Source organism: Ahaetulla prasina, chromosome 6 (assembly GCF_028640845.1).
Source record: "Ahaetulla prasina isolate Xishuangbanna chromosome 6, ASM2864084v1, whole genome shotgun sequence".
NCBI lineage: Eukaryota > Metazoa > Chordata > Lepidosauria > Squamata > Colubridae > Ahaetulla > Ahaetulla prasina.
In genome coordinates this window covers 82531907-82552961 of record NC_080544.1, presented here as the reverse complement: position 1 = coordinate 82552961, position 21055 = coordinate 82531907, and the positions used below count along the sequence as shown (strand labels likewise).

Sequence of the window (21055 nt, the reverse complement as noted above, 5' to 3'; positions counted from 1 at the left end):
TTTGCCAAACCTATGCTCTCTAGACACGTTGGACCACAACTTGCCAGATCATTGAACAAAATGGCTGGAAAAGTTTACAGCCCAAAGTCTATGGAGATTCCCAATCATCCAGGTCATGGCTGTCCCAAAGTTGCTTTTCAAAAGGCAACTGGGCTTTTCTTGGTTGTTGTTTTTTTCTTGAAAGCATTTTGCTTCTAACCCAAGAAGCTTCTTCAGTTCTTTATAGCTCAATGCATTTGAAGTGTACCAAATTGAAGATCAATGCATTTCTCCTGTACCTAATAATGTGAAATGAAAATATAAATGTGAAGTCTATATTATTATCCTTAGTTTTTATTTCCTTCTAGCCTGCTGCTTTTTGTTGTTTGTATCTTAAAAGTAATGAGGTCCCGAAACATGAAGTGTTCTTGCTTTTAATGCGAAGGCATCTAACATCAAGCACAGGGGGGCTGGGAATGAAAAGAGGTACTCTATTACTGCAACAGAGCATTTGTTTCGAATCTGGGTGCATTCCATGCCAGAAATCCCAACTAGCACGTTCACGACTAAGAATTCTGAACACTAAACATGACCACATGTATGGAAGGTGTTCAGGTTGACTTACATCCATCTAAAGGACCTGCCTGGGGGCTACTTACAACCCAGGTCTGAAGTTCCAATAGTTGCCCTCCCCCCGCCCCATGAACATGTGACCAAATGTTGGCACCTGGCAACTGGACCACATTTACACCCTTTCTCAGCTTCTTGTAGTCATGTGACTGCATTTTATGATGGCTTTGCAGAAAGCTGGCCTTTACTTCTGCTTTTTTGGCAAAACCACGCCCATGGTAAGCCACTGATTCACTTAAAAACTAGTTTTTGCTGAACAACCACCACAGAGAAGGAGAAAATCAGGTGGTCACATGACCAACCAGACTTACAACCAACATGACTTGTGACTAACATGACTTGCGACCAAAATGGCCAGGCTCCATTATGGTCATCAATTGAGGAGTACCTATTATGCTATATTATGAGTTACCTTGGTTTCCACGGAAATATCACCCAGTTATGTAATTCAAAGCAATAGATGTTCTGCAACTATTGTGAAGAGAATGTTGACTGAGGCTCAGGTTCATTTTCAATACATTTGCAGCTCTATAAATTTCAAAGTTTGTTGGGAAGCAACTGGCAACAGGACAGTTGTAGCTTTGCATGGTATACATACATGGTATACATACAATCCTGTTCAAAATTAAATCAAATTAGAAGAGCAACAAAGATTAGGGGACTGGGGCCTAAAACATAAAGAAAGGTTGCTGGAATAATGGGTATGTCTAGTTTAATAAAAAGAAGGACTAGGGGTAACGTGATAGCAGTGTTCCAATATCTCAGGGGTTGCCGCAAAGAAGAGGGAGTCAAGCTATCCTCCAAAGCACCTGAGGGCAGGACAAGAAATAATGGATGGAAACTAATCAAGGAGAGAAGCAACCTAGAACTAAGGAGAAATTTCCTGACACTTAAAACAATCAGTGGAACAACTTGCCTCCAAAAATTGTGAATGTTCCAACACTGGAAGTTTTTAAGAAGAGATCAGACAACCATTTGTCTGAAATGGTATAGGGTTTCTTGCCTGAACAGGGGGTTGGACTAGAAGACCTCTAAGGTCCCTTCCAACTCTGTTATTCTATCTAGTCTGTCTGAAATTAAATAAAATTTAAAATAAGCTATCAAAGACTAGAAAGGAGCTTATTTTTTCCTTCCCTGCTAAAATATATTGACTGATTCAAATACCCATGAAAAATTTTGCAACTAAATCACCAAGTTGAATTTAAAAAGGGATTTTACCATGTGACATACTTATAGCCTACCAACTATAGCCAATGTACTAGCTCCTGAACACATTCTGCTCAACATGTCTATGGCAATCACGGCATGGATTTTCCAGTGTTCACATTCACTTTTCACAAAACTGCTATGATCCATAAGGGCTGAGATTACAATTTTCAGAATTTCTAGCCAAGGATCAGGCAGGTATGAAACTCTATAGAGTAAAGGTATCAGGGAAGGTTGTCAAATTATGATATACAGGCATGTTGTGATCAAGAGGACATCTTTCTGAGCCTATCCTAGAACACTATATTTTATTAAATAACCAGAATAATTTTGGCATTAGCTTTCCTTACTGTATAAATTATACCTTGATGTTTATTTAAACTTTAAATAAGTATACTACTTTACAGTTATTGCATGTTCACAGTTTCTACCTAGTACTGACTAGGTTGAGAAAACTACAGATAGCACATGGCATTCAGCAATCGTTTTGTTAATAGGCTGCTAGAACAGTCTTTCTTGTTGAATGATATAAGAGCCTATTTGCATCTTGACCACGACTCAAGATGAATTAGCAATAAGATGACAGGCAGGCAGTGGAACACTTTCAGAATATGCATCAGTTGCCAAATCATTATCCATGAGAAAAGTGGCCTTTAGATTGTTCAAATAAATACAAAATTGAAACCAGAAGTTTCCTTTTAAGTCTAATAGACAAAGAACATGAAAGAAAATTTGGAACTTTGTTATTATATATGTTGACAGCAGCGAGGATCTTATATGCGCAAAGGTGGAAAGATACACTAATTTCCACAATGGAAAAGTGGATGACAAAGGTAATGGAGTCAGTGGAGACAGTGAAAGTGTTTTAATTAAAGAGAAGAATTTATTTTGTTTTGTTTCTGCTTCATAAAATCCTTCTGGATTTTTTGCTCAAAACCGAAAGAAATAAAACTTTGAGGTTTTGATGAATAGAATGATTTTGTTATAGAAATGGCTTAAAATGTGAAAAGGTTGAGGGGTTGTTTTTTTGTGTATTTGTGTATTCTACACTGAAAACACTTGGGAAATACCGCTTTATTCCTCTTTTTGTACTTCTTTCTTTTAGTTTCCTAACTTCTGCTTTTTCTATATTTTTATTTTATAATAAAACTTAAGAAAAATTATATAGAAAAAGAGAAATGTTGTTTTTGATTTAACCCAATATATATATATATTCATATAAGGCAAAATAGATTCAGAAGTAACTGAAATGTGATTTATCCCTTGAAGAAGCAGAATGAAAACTGGTGTCTTTATTCAGAACACAATTCTATTTTAAAGTCTAATCCTTAATTTGATTATTGTACATACTTTCAAACGCCAGGAAAAGTTTCACACATACTAGATGCACTACACTGTAATGACAAAACACAATTTATTTTAATAAGCATGAATATTTTCTTTCTATGTATCTTGCTCATCAGGGTAGCGAATGTTTAGATGAAAACTAACTTGCCACAAACTAGAAATAGAAATTCCTGTTTGCTTAATGACCGAGTTGCCAGTCCCAACTGTGGTTGCTAAACAAGGATTATTTCTATAAAATAGCCCTAATTCAAAACAATAACTATCAGCTCTACTCGCAATAAATTTTCAGAGTGGATTATTTCAAATTAGTGTTATAGGATAACTGAGGCAAAGTCGCTTGAAAATATATTATTTATATCTTATAATATATTAACAATATATTATTTCTTTGGTTTTTTATGTAGTCCAAAGCAAATAATTTTCTCTTCCATTCTGCTTCCAGTCCTAATATAACAGCCTTTAATTATGTAATTAGCAGCACAGAATCATCCTGAGTAGTTATAATGTTCTTAATTGTTAATTCTTCCTTGAGATAATAACCACTTCAAAGTAAAACCACCACAGTGAGAGCAAAAATGTATACAGCCCGTTAAATATATTTCAACTATTATGGTTTGAAAACCATTTGTGGTAAACAATATGTAGGAAATAGAAAACAATGTGGTTTAAGAGTATCAGAAGCTATACCGCAAACTAACGTAGGAAATGAGGTAAAACTAAAAGCACGTTAGATTCCATACAAGGGTAGAAAAAATCCCGTCTATGAGCCTGTTTCAAAGTTCAAGGATGTTTTAATATCCCCATAACATTAACAGGTTTTTAACTTATTTCAATAAATTCTGGGCTTCAAACTTGACATGGGAGGACTGATTCCATGGGAGGAGAATAGTGATGGTAAAAATAGGAATTTAAAAAAAATGGATTACATTCTGACTCAAATCCATGGATATCTGTAACAGGATCTGCTTTGGTCATCTCAGACCACCTTATGTATACTTTATAAACAATTTAGCATCATCATCTTCACTTCACTAGAAATCATCTTATGATTTCTAAAATAATCAATATTTATGGTAAGAAAATTATTGATTTTTCCCCATTCCACCTGGCCCTAAAACTAAGTTATGCATGTCCCTAAGGGCAGAATAATTATTAGCTTTTGAATGTTTATATTGACTTCCATTGCAGAAATATAAAACAAAACTTTTAATCACTCTAGTTCTTTTCTTAATTTCTCTCTCTCAGCCACAAATAACATTTATAAATACTGTTAAATGTTATAATAAATATTTAATATCTAAAATTCATGGCAAAGAACTGGAACTTTAATGCCAGCATGATTTTAAAAGATATTGCTCTTATTTGCAAAATTTACAAGAACAATCCAAAGGTAAAATATAAATGGTTCTAGTTAATAATACCATGCAATCTGTTAGTACAGCTAAGTCAGATGGCTTTATTTTCTGCAATTTTCATTTCTTAAGAGCCACAATTTTATTTCATTCAATTTCTACAGCCAATTCCAAATTACTTAACAAAATTCCAGCAGGAAAATTGGCATATTGATGAATAGTTTTCTTTTAAGCCACATGTTTTTATATGCAATTTGATTTATTATACATGGTTTTGTAAGCATTTTCTCTAATGTATGCACACATTTGTGTGCTTACTATTTGAATGGAAAACTGTGATGCAAAATAAGGAACAAATGAGGATACTATTAGGTTTTGTTTCATGCATTTATTTAGATTGCACAGATTTCTTTCCAAACCTAATTAAAGCACAACAAAGCACCACATGCACTCACTTATATATTAAAGGTACAAAGCAAAAAGGAGAAGGGTCTAATATAGTCAGCCTTATTATTTTAGACTCCATTTTACAGGGAACTCAAAAACAAAATACCCAGGCTGAAATCATATAAAGGTTTGCAAGAATTTCAATCATTAGGAATCCTATTCCACCTATTCCATTTAATGCACAATTGCAATTATCATCCATTTGCTTATTTTAAATACATCATGAATAAAAACTTCCCCACTGTTTTAATCTGGACGGTGAAGAACAGGGTCCAGTGACTCACAATAACTACACTGGCTACAGTAACCAAGTTCACATATTGTGCTAAACAATAATTTCACCTGGTTTACAGCAGGGATGAGCAATTTGGATCTCTGGAGGCTGCACTGTACATTTTGGATAGCCATCAGCCATTTCAGTAGATGATACAAAATAGGCAGCATCCACTTTGATTTATGTGTGCAAGTCCCTGGTAGTTTCAAGTCCCCAGTGACCTCTGAGAAGGATAACTATCATCCATCTCTCTCCCTCCAGGCTTCCAGAAGAGACAAGCTTAGAAGACAAGCATATCAATTTCATTACTAAATTTTGGTTCCTCCAGGTATAAGTGAAATTGACAAGAGTTTCCCACAATCTTGACTTTAAACAATATGAACCAGAAATTGAGGAGTCTGTAAAAAAGACAAAGCACCAATAGATGATCACAAATGGGGTAAAGGAGCAATATTATGTCTATTTATAAATACAAAATAATATTTTTACACTAGGAGGGAAAACAAAAATGCCTGTAATTCTATGAAAAAGGATTAAAGGGGTGTTGGTCCTACCTGATACACACATTTTCTGATGGAAAGGACTGACTCCAGCCATGGGTATTACTCTGTCCTGTAGCACTATGGACCGAGTTGAAATTGAAGAGACGCCCCCTCTGATGACGCTCTCAGTTTCAACGACGTCCCGCAAGGTCACAGGATATCACACCGATACTGCACCTGTAATGACACCCCATGGACGTCCCCCTGACCAGACCCTGAAGTTAGGGTGGGGCTGGAATCACTCCTTCCCAACAGAAAATGGGTGTATCAGGTAGTTTCAACACCCCTTTTCCTGCTGGGAACTCGTGACTCCAGCCATGGGACTTACCAAAGCTGGTAGTCCTCAAGGGTGGGAAGTCGTCTGGTCACCTCCGGTTGGCGTCTCCAAAACCTGCTGCAGCACCCGATGACCAAATGCTGCCTCCGCAGAAGCGTAAGCGTCCAGGCAATAATGTCGAATGAAAGGCGATAGCATTGACCATGTCGCTGTTCCGCAGATTTCTTCGACTGATGCCTGTGCTGCCCAGGCCGCGGTTGTGCCCGCACTCCATGTTAAATGAGCCGTAACCGCCCTGGGACGTGGTAAAGACTGTGCCTCGTAGGCCCGAGCAATAATAGCCCGTAGTATTCTGCCCACCACTGAAGCACTGAGTTTCTGCCCCATTGTAGCTGGCAAATATGAAACAAAGAAATCCTCCGTACATCTAAACATCTGGGTTCGCCTAATATAAATCTTTAATGCCCGTCGTACATCCAGTTTGTGCCAGAGGCGCTCTCTGTCATGAGACACAGCAGGGCAGAAATCCTGAAGAACTAATTCCTGAGCCCTGTGGAACAAGGAATTTATCTTTGACATAAATGCTGGGCCCAGACATAAGACCACCCTGTTGGACTGGAAGATACACAAGTCTTGCCGCACTGAGAGCGCAGCCAGCTCAGATATTTGTCTGGCCGAAGTAATGGCCACTAGAAAGTAATGGCCGAAGTAATGGCCACTAGAAACGCAGAGGAATTGACCGAAGAGGCTCAAAGGGTTCTCTAGTAAGTGCCTGCAAGACCTTTGGAAGATCCCAAGTGGGATAGCGGTGAATTACTGCTGGCCTCAAATTAGCGGCCTATCTGAGAGTGAGTCATATATCCGGATGCTGAGTCACCGAAAGTCAATTCCCAGAGGCTAAGACAGGTGCAATAGCTGCTACTTGTCTACGTAGGGTAGCTGGTGACAACCCTTTCTCCAACCCGGCTTGCAAGAAGTCAAGTAGCTTTGGTACCCTGATTTTAGTAGGCCTGATCCTCCTCCCCATGCACCAAACACTGAACGTCCGCCAAGTTTTTTTTTTTTTTTTGTTTACATTTATACCCCGCCCTTCTCCGAAGACTCAGGGCGGTTTACAATGTATAAGGCAATAGTTGAACCATAAATACGCAGTGAAGACGACGATAAGGCCAACACCGGCTCATCCACCTCTGGAAACTTCAGAAGCTCCATCAGATCCGGTGATGGATTATAAAACCATCGGTCATAGGATGTCATGTTGGGGTAAGCACCTGGAGATGCCCAGTTTTTGAATGACATCCAAAACCAACTGGAGCGGGAATAGTCTCCGCTTCAATGGCTGGCTCTGAAAACAAGAGCTGTGCCAGATCCTGATTAGAGGCACCGGCTATCGGTTCAGAAGGAGTCCCTTGCCTCGTGGACACCTTGGTCTTAATAAGGAGGGGCTTAAAGAGATGAGGCTGGAACAATCCTTTAAATATGGGTTGATCTGCCAGCATGCCCTCCTCTTCCGATAATTTCTGTTCCCACTCCCCCTCTTCTAGAGAGAGGGAGTCCTCAGATCCTGAATCTGCCCCAGACGAATCAGAAGTTAACTCCGTCTCCTGTCTAGCTGCCTGAGTGCCCCCCTGTCTTTTTTGTTTTATTGGCATCTCAGGTCCCTGGCCAGCCTTCTTATTTGCCTGCCTACCAGCCTCAAAACCTCTCTGCACAGCTTGATTTATCCATTGCTGAATCAGGGCTGGCATGTCAGTAGGATTGGGTACTGACCCAGTAGACACGAAGAGCAAATGTTGGTGGAGTCGGAGTAGGCTGTACCCCTGTATCAGGGTTGCACCTCCGGGCGCTGGAGACAGGGCCCCTGTGTGGTGCATAGAAATAGAAGGCGTTGGAGACAAGGACCTGTCCCCTGATGCCATCTCCCTATGTGAAACCACTGTGTTGACTGCTAAACATTTCCTCTTTTCCGCCGCCTTAAGGCTCCTTTCCACCTACCTTTCTAAAGTGGTTTGAAGGCGTTTCTCAGCCTTTCCTTGAGCCTTGGATGGTCACTTAAGTGCCAAGGCCTTGGCTTTAATTTTTGCTGCCACTTCAGTGGTTCCTCTTCTAGTTGTATAATAATGATGCCTGGATCTGCTACTTGAGACCCCCTGTGAATGCGTAGCGTCTTCCAACGTCATAAGAAAAATTAATTCCAATGTTTGGTAGGCAGGAATATATATATATATATATATATATATATATATATATATATATATAAATAACTTTAATGCAGGGAAGTAAAAACTCCTTTCTGATAGCCTTCCTCCGTTGCAAGCCAAGCCCAGCTGCTTGGAGACGGAATGCCTGTTATTAGTCACTGACTGTTATCAGAACTCGTGGCTATAAAAAATGGCCTTAGCAGCCCGACCCGGCTGCACTTTGGCCATATAAACAGGCAATGAGCTTCTTCACCTTGGAGGCCAGTGCCAGATGGTGCCGTGGCTGGCTCCGAGGACTCCGCTGTACTGGAGGGCTGAACATCGAGCCCTATGACAGCACTTTCCTCATGGCTAAATTGGTTCCCAAAAATGGCCACTGAGCCTGGCTGCCTATAATGGTTCTTTAAAATGGCGGGAAACCTCCAACGCCAGAACCAGCCATGGTATTTCTCCACCTTCCCTGAATCCTACTCACAGGCAGGAGATCCTGTTGTTGCCTGGGCAGCCGAAAAAATATTCTCAGTCACAGCTTCTTTGCACCCCGCTATACCCTGTTAAACGGGTCGCCGGAGCAAAAAGACACCAATTAATGAAGCGGCTCCACTCGCAGCCGCCGTCTCTGTCGCTGAGGAGCCCTCCAATACCTTTTCCAAAGGATTGCAGCCTCAAGCCTCACAACAAGGGAGCTCACTAACGCGATCTGTATGCCGTAAGCTGTTGCCTAATGGCGGCCGCACTAACTCCCACTGCCCAGCTGATGTTAAACTTCAAATGCTAAAGTGAAGAAACCTTGAAATGCTATAAATCACAAACTTCCAAGAGCAACCCAAAACTCCATCCGAACGAGCTCTGGACCGAGTTGAAACCGGGAGTGTCATCAGAGGGGGCGTCTCTTCAATTTCAACCCGGTCCATAGAGCTACAGGACAGAGTGATACCCATGGCTGGAGTCACAAGTTCCCAGCAGGAAAATGTGTACTTCACAGACACCACACCGGTTCAAAAAGTATATGGTGACTGAAACAACAGTTGAAAATTCACCATCCTTCAGGATCTTCAGTTCTTTATATGCTTGAAACAAATCCAGATCTAGATTTGTATGCTTTGTCTTCCTTCATTATCCCACTTTTTTGCTGTAGATCTAGGAAAAAGGGCTGACTTGTTTTAGGTTAATAATAATAGCTGTGATATAGATCTGCAAAACAGCTATCTTTAGAATACCATGTACAGTTCCTCCTTTTCTTCAGGCATAAACGCTTAAATACATCTATATGTCCATGCATGAATTCATCTAACAGAAAACCAACCAGAGAAAAACAAAGATGTTGGGAAGGGCTTTTCTTAATACAGGTAGTTGGAAATATGACAATTATTAAACTGTACATAGATCAGACGGGGAAAAGTTGTAATACTAAACCAAGCTGACAAGCAGTGAGATTATTTTTACGTAATATATTAACTTAGGGAAACAAACCAAAACATGTTGACAGCCACATGTTTTGATGGTTTTAAAAAGGATTAGATTACACAAAGGCCTAATTCTCACAGGGAAGTCTAGGGAAGCTTCATCACAGAATGCTCGAACTAGAAAATGCTTAGAATGGAATTTGAGGGTTAGAATGGAACATTCGATAACATAATTTCTGCATAGTCCTATTCAATTAGCAAGTGAGGGTTCTTAAGATCAAATGTTTTAACATGGGGGAAAAATCTCTCAATGTAGAAAACTGAAATTTCCATATAACAGTAGTCTACAATTTATAGTTAAAAAGACATATGGCAGTCACCTTCCTCTGACTGGCCAAAGTGAATATATCCCTTTATGATTTAAGCACAGCTTATTGTAGCTCTTGAATCCTAAAATCTGAAGAGTTTTTTTTTCTTCAAAGACAAGGTTTGCTTTTGCAAATAACTCTGGATGTGTTACATTTAAATGGCACATCAAAGAACAATAAAAAAATAGAATTGAATACTTCTGAGGCTCTTGTTATGTATTTTGCAACCTAAAGGAAAAAATGAAAAAGTACAATACAAAGATTTGCAGAAGTTTGCTTTGTAACCCTTAATTATTTTTCGGCATTATGTGCAAGCAAGTTCCTATTTTAGGGAGAAGAATTCGAGTCTAACAGCTTGATGCACAGTACAGTAACTACATCAGAACAAGCTTTGTATGCAAGCTCATCAGTTGTTGGAAAGCACCAATCTCCTCAACCAATAGGCATAAAACACTAGAGGGGAGAAAAAACCACAATTATGAAGTTATTAACAGTATTTGCTTTTGAATAATCTCAACAGTTAATTGCTCTTAATAATCAGGAGAGGAAAGAGCAAGGAAAATTAGTGGATTGCAAACCTTTTTTGCTCTGAGACTAAACTGGTTTTAAAATAGCATGCCATGGATCACATTCCAACAAAAAGGTAAGTTCGGGACAAAGTAGCGGGTGGGATCAGGAAAAATATTAAGTTTGACTAATTTTAAATAGTTACCGATATGTTGCTTAGTTTAAATAAGTGCAGTTAACATGATTATTTATTTTCCAGTAGTAAACAACTTTTTTGATCAGAGTAAAAACTGCCATTGAAGGGTGTATTTCTGAGCTAAAGACCATGTTTATGGGAAACAGAGAAACTACCTTCTCTAGCCTCTGAATGCTGCTGGGGGCATCTTCAGAATTGTCCAAAGGCAACGTTCTACAAAGAGGACTTCTCACACACAATGAGGATGGCATGAGTTCAGTCTTATATACAGGGGAAGAATATATTTTAATCTAGATTTTTTTTTAAAAAAAAGAAAGAAAAATGCCCCCCAATTTTCCATTATGCATTTGGAATGGAAGCATCTAGGAAAAGCAACATAGAAGGTGGCAAATCCAAATACTGAAATAACAACTAAATGGAAGGGAATGATGACTGACCAGGTAAAGATCAAATGGATCTTATGTATCTTATATGACTAGCGTGGTCACTTAATGACCATAATGGGGAGAGCATGGATGGGTATTGTTAAGTTAGGCGAACATAAAGGCACCTCGCTTAATGACCATCACAACATGAGATCATAATGGGCAGTATTCATTATGGTCATTGGTTGAGTTCTACCTGTATCCTGATGTATATCCAAAGGAGTGGGGTGTACTACATCAATGCAACACTGCTTTTGTCATTGTCTCCCTTAACAGCCCTGTGGGATCCTCTGACCATGGATGCAAGCAGTACAAATTTCATGATAACATAATTATTCAAATGCCACAACTTGCAAACTTGCATCAGATTTCGCATTGTGTGTAAGTAACTGGGGTACAAATACTACTCAACCTACAACCATTCTTTTAGTGACCAAAGTTACAATGGCACTGAAAAACATGACTTATGACTGGTTCTCACATTTATGATTGTCGCAGGATCCCTAGTCACATGATCAAAATTTGGCCACTTGGCAACTGGCAAGTTTTATGACAATCACAGTTTTATGACAGTCCCAGCTTCCCAGGGTCATGTGATCACCATTTGCACACTTCCCTAACAAAATGGAGAAAGCCAGATTTGCTTTGCAGGGATGGGATTCACTTAACAACAACCGTGGCCACAATTTATGTATGTGGCTGATCAAACATAGCATGTATTATTCATAGATTTGAATATATTATTGACTGTCCAAATAACCACACAGTAGCCAGGATGTGGTGATTATAAATTTTAACATCCATTTTAGAACATGCCTAGAATAAGGCTATAAATCAGGTGAATCCACTGTGGGCAGCTATGCTGGTTACCTTGCCTTGTGCTTCTCTTATCTCTCAGGAGAAAGAGGCACAGAGGGAAGATTGACTAGAGGCATTGTAATGCTAGAATAATGTAGTTGTGAAACAGTCCTAGACTGCAGGGAAACACTGAGATGTATTTAAGCGTTCTGACATAGCCAAAAATTAAATGAAAAGGATGTGTGTATGTGTGTGTGTGGGGGGAAGAGAATGAATATGAAAATGGAATTGAACAGATATTTTTACCTTTACTGGCCGATTTAAAATATCTAAATATCCTCTCCTGGATATAAAGACATCACATTATTAAAGAAAATCAGTAAGGTAAAGGTAAAGGTTCCCTTTGCACATATGTGCTAGTCATTCCCAACTCTAGGGGGCGGTGCTCATCTCTGTTTCAAAGCCGAAGAGCCAGTACTGTCCGAAGACGTCTCCGTGGTCATGTGGTCCACATGACTAAACGCCAGAGGGGCACGGAACACTGTTACCTTCCCACCAAAGGTAGTCCCTATTTTTCTACTTGCATTTTTTGTGTGCTTTCAAACTGCTAGGTTGGCAGAAGCTGGGACAAGTAACGGGAGCTCACCCCATTATGTGGCACTAGGGATTCGAACCTAGTGTTCGAATCTAGTAGAAAATCAGTAGCCTAAAACAATTCTTTGAATGACGATTTCCTGAATTCCTGTGAATTACCATCCTTCCGCTCCAATGTTGGGATCTGTTGCTTTTTCCAACATCCTCTAAAAATGTCTTAGGCCACATAACAGTATCTCCAAATAGCACACATACATAAGATAACTCAAGTTAACCGAACAAATACAAAGTTTTTAACTTAATATTTTACACACAAAATCCATTGTAATATATTATATATTTTGAACTGTATGTCCTGCCTCACACACTAAGTTTGGTTTTATCTTTCAAAACCAGCTTTAAAAGCCCTCCTATATATCTCGCTCTACATCTCCTGTAGAAAAAGAGTTTTGGGCTCATGCTTCTAGGCTGCCTTTTGTTTTCCTTAATTTAAATGGAAAAGCCAATTGAAAAATCATGTCTTTTATTAAAATACAACATTTTTGGATTTTAAAAATATGCAGCATGGGTTGTCTTCAATTACAATTACAGCTGTAGAATATTTTCTTTTTGTTTTATCGTAGTGAAATGAAAAATGACCATACCCGGGGCCTCTATCTACGGGCAAACATAGCTGAGCTATGGCCTCAGAGCAAGGTTATGTCAATTTACTCCTAACGCATAACTTTTCAAAAGCACTGATGAAGTACCTTAAGTATGTCCATATATAAGAAATAAAGTCTGGAGCACTTTCTATACCAGTGATGGCGAACCTTCACGCACGCTCATTTGGGCCACACTCCAGAAAAGCCGAATTTCCAGGTTCTAGTGTGCATGCGCGGCCAACGATCAGCTAGCCAGTGCGCATACGCAGGCTGGTTTTTGGCACTGCCACGCACGCGAAGGTATCGTGCTCCGGAAAAGCCAAACTTCTGGGTTCTGGCACGCATGCGCACCTGACAATCAGCTGGCCGGTGTGCATGGGCACTCCAGTTTTCGGCACTGCTGCACGTGCGAAGAACAGCTGATTGTCACGTGTACATGTGCACCAGAAACCCAGAAGAGAAACAGGCAAGGCTGCGTGTGCCAGGCGACATGGATTTGCATGCCACTTTGGGCACCCATGCCATAGGTTTGCCATCACAGTTCTATCTATACACATCACTTACTGTATTTTTGCTTAATTTTTAATACAGGTAGTCCTAGACTTACAATCATTTGTCTAGTGACCATTTGAAGTTACAATGGCATTGAAGTGACTTGCAACTCTTTTTCAAACTTATGACTGTTGTAACCCACAGTTACATGATCAAAACTTGGATGCTTGGCAACTGGCATATATTTATGCCTGTTGCAGTGTCCCGAGGTCATGTGATTACATTTTGAACCCTTCTGACAAACAGAGTCAATGGCAAAGCCAGATTCACTTAACAATGGTGATACTAATTGCAGTGATTCATTTAACAACTCTGGCAAGAAACGTCAGAAAATGGGGCAACTCATTTAACAACTGGTTTGTTTAGCAGCAATGGTGGGGCTATAGTAAGTAAATAAGTAAATTTTTATTAGACTACTCAATCTTCTTAAATTTAATCTAAAGGATTTTTTAAGAAAAAACTTCTTTTCCTTCTTTTTCCTACTCTGTCATATATTTATCGATTTAAGTTCTATGCGTATTTTTGGACCTCCTCCTATATGGCTAGTAAGCTTTTATTTTCTTACAGCTCTGCTAGTGACTTTTATGTAATTAAAAATTAAAAATTAGAAATTGATGTTGTGCCAACTACTCTGTAAAAGGTTAACAGTAAGACCCTTTCCAAATTGTTGTTTTGTTCCCTTTGATTTTTATTTTATTTGTAAATTTGTAAAAAAGAGAGACCTTATCTCAACCACTGAGCTGCCCATAACTTCCACAGGGCTAAATGCCCTGTACTATCTAAAGCTACTTTTTCTAAATTGGTGCATTCCAAAAGATTTGATCTAGAATGCCTTTCAACGTTCTAGAGAGGAATTTTGGAAATCGTCACAACATATCTGGATGGCACGAAATTAGGAAAAAAGCGTTAGAATTTTAAGGTAATTTCTTCTGAATATGGAAGAGTTTTTTTTATAAGAGATTCCAACCGATACCCTAAATGGTTTTCTCTTTCTCTAGCCCTTTATTCCTTTCCGCTTTCAACTGTAACATCTTGAATGAATTTCAAGTTTTGATTTTTCAAGCTTTGCATAATGCTTTTATTGACTTGGCTTTGAATTGATGCGCTTTACATATTTGTATTTTACTGTACAATATTGCTTAACCTTAAAATTGCTGACTAATCTGTTGTAGACAAGCTGTTTGCAAGCATTTTACAGATATCAAATTCTGCTGTCTGTATTTGTACACTGCAATAAGTCATAATGCAGTTTCCTCAATGCTGGCTTAAAATATTGGGTGTACCCAGCCATTGTAAATTTTTCAACAAATCACAGTTTAAACAAACCATGGCTTAAGTGCAGCATGTACTCAGGTAAAATATTGGATCTTATCACTCAATACTTCCTACTGATAGCGACACGTGAAGTATGTGACCACAGCCTTTCTGAATTCTACTTGAAAATGCCAAGGATGAAGCCTGAGACCAGAAGTGTCTCAGGAGATTCTCAGTGTATGGTGATTCTCAGTCATCCAGGTCATGGTTGTCCCAAAGGTGCTTTTTCAAGAGGCAACTGGACTTTCTGATTTTTCTTTGAAGATGTTTTGCTTCTTATCCCAGAAGCTTCTTCAACCCTCTTAAAAAAGCATCTTTGGGTGCTGAGACCAGAAGCCGCATCCTCTTCAGGCAATGTGTTCACATTCCTGACAGGTAGCACAAGGAAGCACAAAGTTCATGTGCATGGCATGTGTTAACTCTCCTGTCCCCTTTCTCTATGTTGTACAAGTTATTCATATTCTGACATAGTGTTCATACAGTGCCAAATATACTATTAGAGGCTTCCAGATTTCCTGCTCTAGTTGATTCCACAATGAAATTAGCCTGTTGCAAAGCAACATGCTAGAAAATCAAACTTGTTTCCAATCAAATTTCTGGGTCTTGCAGGGCAGCTATGCTAGTACTTTGTTGGCAGCTGTGCTCACCTGGCCAGGAAACCATCTTCCTAATGGACACCAGGACAGGTTCTCAGAATTTCAGATGTGGCTACCTTTTTAGGGAGATCATAAGCAACTTGCATTGGAATTTTGCTAGAGGACAAGATGACAATATATGAGGAACTTTCATTGAAATGTGCAGTGTATGCAGGTAGTAAGTAATCTATCACATTTATTTTGTGTCTGTTAATTAAACAAACGCTATTAACATGACATGTCAAAATACCTACCATTTATATAAGACATTTATAGTTTTCGAGCAATCCATGTCTATTATCTTAGCAATTCTTAAAACAATCTTCTAAACTATGTGACTGTTGCCTCCGTATGGCAGATTGGTGAGGGAGGATGAGGCCTCCCAGAACGTACTTCTCTAGCATGCAACACAAAGAACAGTATAATTATACAAATCGCACTGTAATTGGCAGCTGTGTCCTTTCTTTGGAGGGGGGCGCAAAGGAGTAGGTCTATCAGCATTTTATCCAATGACGTTGATAGAGTGGAAAAGAGTTTGTCACATCTCCATCACCAATTGTGATGTTAAGACGGGGGGCGGGGGGGGGGGGGCATACTGTGCAGAGCACCAAACTCTCTACTTTGCCACACCACAGGCACAATATGGCTGATTATCAGAAAGGCTTATACTTCGAAAGAGGTCCAGTGTTTAAATGCAGAAAGACCCAAGTTACATCTGTGGCAACTCTAAATAGGAGGTAAAATATATGAAGCAAGAGTTTTGAAAAGATAAAAATTTACAAAAGTATAAAGAAAAGAAAGGAAAAGAGAAAAGAAAGAAGACAAAACATGCAAAAGGAAAGAATGAAAAGAAATAAAATTTCCAGTTTTAATCTCTTATTCTTTAGTTACAAAAAGAAAAAAACCCTCTTATTACTTCTTTTTTCTAATCATCAAAACTATAAATCGTATGTTCATTTTTTTCCATTTGAGCAAAACGTCTATAGGGGGTTTCTAGACAGCAATAAACATACTGTCGACTCCGTAATCAAGGAAGTTAATTTAGCTATCACCACAAGTTCCATTATCTTCACCAATCATTCCTCCATTGTGTATAGTGCCGAATCTTTCTACTTTTGTGCGCATAATAATCTCACTAAATTTATACAGATTAACCTACAACTAGCTATCTGATCTGGGCTGGAAGAATCCAGAGAACTCCGAGATAGAAGCAACAAGTTTTCTCTGTGCTGACATCTAAGGGCAGCCTAAATCTAGTAACCCTACTTCTTGTATCTTACCTCTGATAATCTCTCAGACAGTAGCCTTCTAAAGGTTTGCTTTCATGAACAGTATTGGGAACTAGTGCTTATAAAAACACACAGTAATTAAAAAGAAAAAATTAACATGTGAATGTGTGTAAAACAGCCTTAGCACTTAAAAAGAAAAAGCAATGTTTGGGAATTCTTGTTAATTCAGAGTCACAATAATAAAACTTCCAGTCCAAACAGAATCCAAAATTTGATATAGGTACATGTATATTACAAGACCCCCTCCCTCTGTAGCACCCATTATATTTTCTGTTCCAACACTTCTCTTCTTTCAATATGCTTCTCATTTTTTAAAAAATGCCGATGTCTCATTTATTTATATGTTATATGCAGCTTGCATCCCAGAACAAATGATACAAAGTCCATTGTTCAAGTTTTACCTCGGTAATCCATTTAATAAATGGCCTCAGTGGCAACTTAATGATTCACAACAAACTGTGATTTTCTTCTTAAGATTGTTTGGTTTTGTTTCCAAAGGTACGAAACAACACCTAAGTGACCTTGGAGAATCTCAAAGTGCCAAGCAGAACTGGAACTAGATGGCAAAGATGTCTACAGGATATGCTGTACTTGTCAAAATGATGACAGTAACATCAACTGCAAGCTCTGGCTCTTTTGTATGCTCAAATGGACAAAGCTTGTGGCACACTAGTACAATACTTCTGTTGTTGCTTGCGCCCCTGCGCCTCCCTGCAGACACACCTACTAGTTAATGTATGAATGGAAGCCATCAAGAAAAGTTAGGCTAGACTAGAAAGATGAAAAAGTATCCCAGAAGGTGACAAAGGCAAAATCATTCACACAGGCTTGGCAAGAAAACCATGTGGCTGTGCCCAAGGTCACCAGGTTTGACTCAAACAAGTCTTAAGCTGTCACTTCTTCTAGATGGGCTTGATCAGGAAAGAAACAAAAATTCCTTCTCACCCTGTCCTGTCTTTCTGGTCTGAGATGTAATTATTGTTGCAGACCTTCTTGAAGGTTATCTCCATGTTGTTTTTGTTATTAATGTAATGCACCCGCTATAACAGCTCTTTTCAATTGGCATTCTGTGAGAGAGCAATAGGGGTTCTGTGGGACAGTGTAATTACAAGTGGCTAAAATATCTTTCTTTCTTTTACCACCGTGCAATGCTAGCGCTCAGTGTGATGGGAGGCTTTATGCACACAACCCAGAAGCTGGCCTTCTACTTTGCTGCGGCTATAAATGTTGTTTCAGTCCCACTAGATGGGTCAGACCATGAAATCAACTACATAGGAAACCCAAAAGCCCTTTTACTGAGATTGGCTTTACTACAAAGCCTTACAAGTCTGATTCTGCTATCTTCTCCTCATCCTTATAGTTCAGCCAACTAGGGAGGGGTTTGCCTGTGTCCTTTCTGAACGTTATCTGGACATTCTGGATTTTAAAAAATGTTTTAGTCTTTTTTGCCTAGGCAACAGCTTTTTCATATCTCCATCAAGGTCACTTTCACTACTTTATACATATTGTAAAATGTAGGTTATGGAAAAGTGAATGATTATGTTTGGGGTTTTGTATGTCTGTGTGCATGTTATTCAGGGGCTTCTCAAGACCTGAAAATTATTTTAAGGATTCCTTCAAAATAAAAATGTCAAGAAAGGCTAGAAGTTCGGCTTTTCTAAAGCATGGCCCCAACAAGCACACACATGCGACGTTTCCGTGCAACTTTTTCGGTACTAGGTGCTAAAAAGATTTGCCATCACTGTACTAGATTCTTTCAGTCACTGAGTCAATATATGTAGTACTTCTACACTGCTGTTATATCATTAAATTTGTTTTAAAATTATATTTTACTGATAATGATTGGTTACAGTTGTACCATTTCTGTGAATCCTAAATGTATCAAAGAGCACTACTCAAATAAAGTACTATAAATATGAACCACCCCGAGATTTCAAATCCACTCCTGTAAGTGATATTATTGTTACTGACTCAGGGGAATATGATGATTTAACTTTATGAGTAAGAAATCTTGGCCTAACATAAGCTAATTATAGTAGCTGAAATTGATGGCATATTTGAAGGAAAGAGTCAGTGTAGGTTTACTTACATACTAGTTCCAAGCTTACAAAGAACTGTTAGAAAAATTAACATTAGAAATACACTGATCATTTTAGAACACAGGATCTCTATCTCATCTATGCTTTTATGTACTCTTTACATATCAGTTTAATTTCCAATACAGTCACAAAAAAATCTACTGTGTGATAAAACATTGCACAAAACACAGCGCAGACAAAACACAGCGCAGACAACAAATTGTGTACTTTTCTTTTCCTCCTTGAAAAACATTTGAAGGAGAAATATTCAAAATATTTTGCTGTTTGAGACAGAGTGTCTAAGTTGAATCCTTTGCTTTTACCATCTGCAGGGGGGTTAAAAACAAATAAATACAAGGATAGTTTTTAATGCCTCAATCACAGGATGAGTCAACTTCCACATCCTAATAACAGGATCAGTCTTGGGAGACAAACTTTAATGTTTCTAAGAGAGAGGCAAGATAGAGCAGTTAAGGTATCAGGCTAGAAAGCAGAAGACTGTAGGTCTAGTCCTGGTTTAGGCATGAAAACAAAGTGAGTGACTTTGGGCTAGTCATTCTCTCCCAGCCCAATTTACCTCACAGGTTTGTTGTAGAGACAAGATGGACTAGATTGTTCACCACCTTATTTATAAAAATAATAAAGGTAGGATTAAAAAAACTTTTAAAAAAGCAAGCCTAACTAGAAATTACAATCTATGAAGCTAGTCTTGGTCTAGCTTGGTCAAGCAAACAAGCAGATTCCTACTGACCTTGCATATAAAATTTTGCCTTCCATCTTCAAGACCCTTCTGAAGAACCCTCAAGTTATCTACTTATGATTTCCATGGTCATGCCAAAATATAATCCTAGATAAATATATGATCTACCCAAAATCAATGGACTAACATTGTTCGTGAAATAACCACAACCTCTCTGAACTGGATTGTGAAATCTAAAGAGTTCTGGTGCTGCACTGAAGAGACAATGAAAACTGAAATCCTGTAGCATCTTAATTTGAAAGTAAGTTGCTTGGAATAAAGGAATTTATTTCTGAGCTGGCAGATATAGGACTTCTCTGCATCCATGTCCAGTTTTGGTTTAGCAGGGTGGGTATGTTCAATTATGACATCTTGAAGGACTAAGGAATGTGCCCATTCTGTTAAAATTTCTGTCCTCTGGAGAATTCATGTGATTCCCACTCTTACGTTGTTATTTAGGAAATTATTGAAGACTTGATTGTTCTCAAAGACCCTGGAACAAGGACACTGTGGAATCCCTGTTATTCTTTAGGCCATTTTGTTTTAGTCTTGTTTTGAATCTTTCCTTTTTTGGTCATAGGATAAGATGCATCAAGTGGAAACCTTACATGTCAGTTTTTTGGTTTAAGTGGTTTGTGGTTCTCACAAAGTTATCAATCTAATAAAGACTGAGGCCTAGATGTAATCTCAATTAATTGCAAAATAGGATGTACTTCCAGCCAAGTATAACAGCTTTAAAACCACAATTTGCTTAAGTACAAAGTATTTAAGTTTCATATCGGATTAACATTCTTTCACAATCATTGATAGTGCAATTACTCTAAGGAATGTTGGTATAACAGAGAAACAAATCTACAAATGATTTGTTCTTACTTTAATGAGAAATTGAATTGGAAAGTCACAATAATATGGGGTAAATCAACATGTTATCCTGCAAATTTTATAATTCAGGCTGAAAAGTTAACCAGTAACACAGTACATAAACAATCTAAGCTTTCTCTTTCATTAGAGGTTCCCCATTTATTTATGGAGGAAAGTTAAGAAAGTAAACTAATGTCAGAATGCATGTTCTTTAGTTATTTCCTGGCTATTTAGACAATCATTTATGGATTCTGGCTCTTAACAGACAATATTTATAAACAATTTATTTTGGGGCCAATCTCCTTCTAAGCTTTTCAAAAGGAAATCCACATCGGGATACCCTCAGCCTGCAAAAATATCCTTTCATACCCTTTCTCTTGAAAGCAAGCGTCTC

The 21055-nt window shown here is 38.5% G+C and overlaps 1 protein-coding gene across 10 annotated transcripts in view; it reads right to left on the bottom strand.

The window, feature by feature from the left end:
• Positions 1-21055, bottom strand: part of LOC131200689 (uncharacterized) — a 278336-nt gene that overhangs the window by 256571 nt on the left and 710 nt on the right. The gene's annotated exons all lie outside the window — the stretch shown is intronic.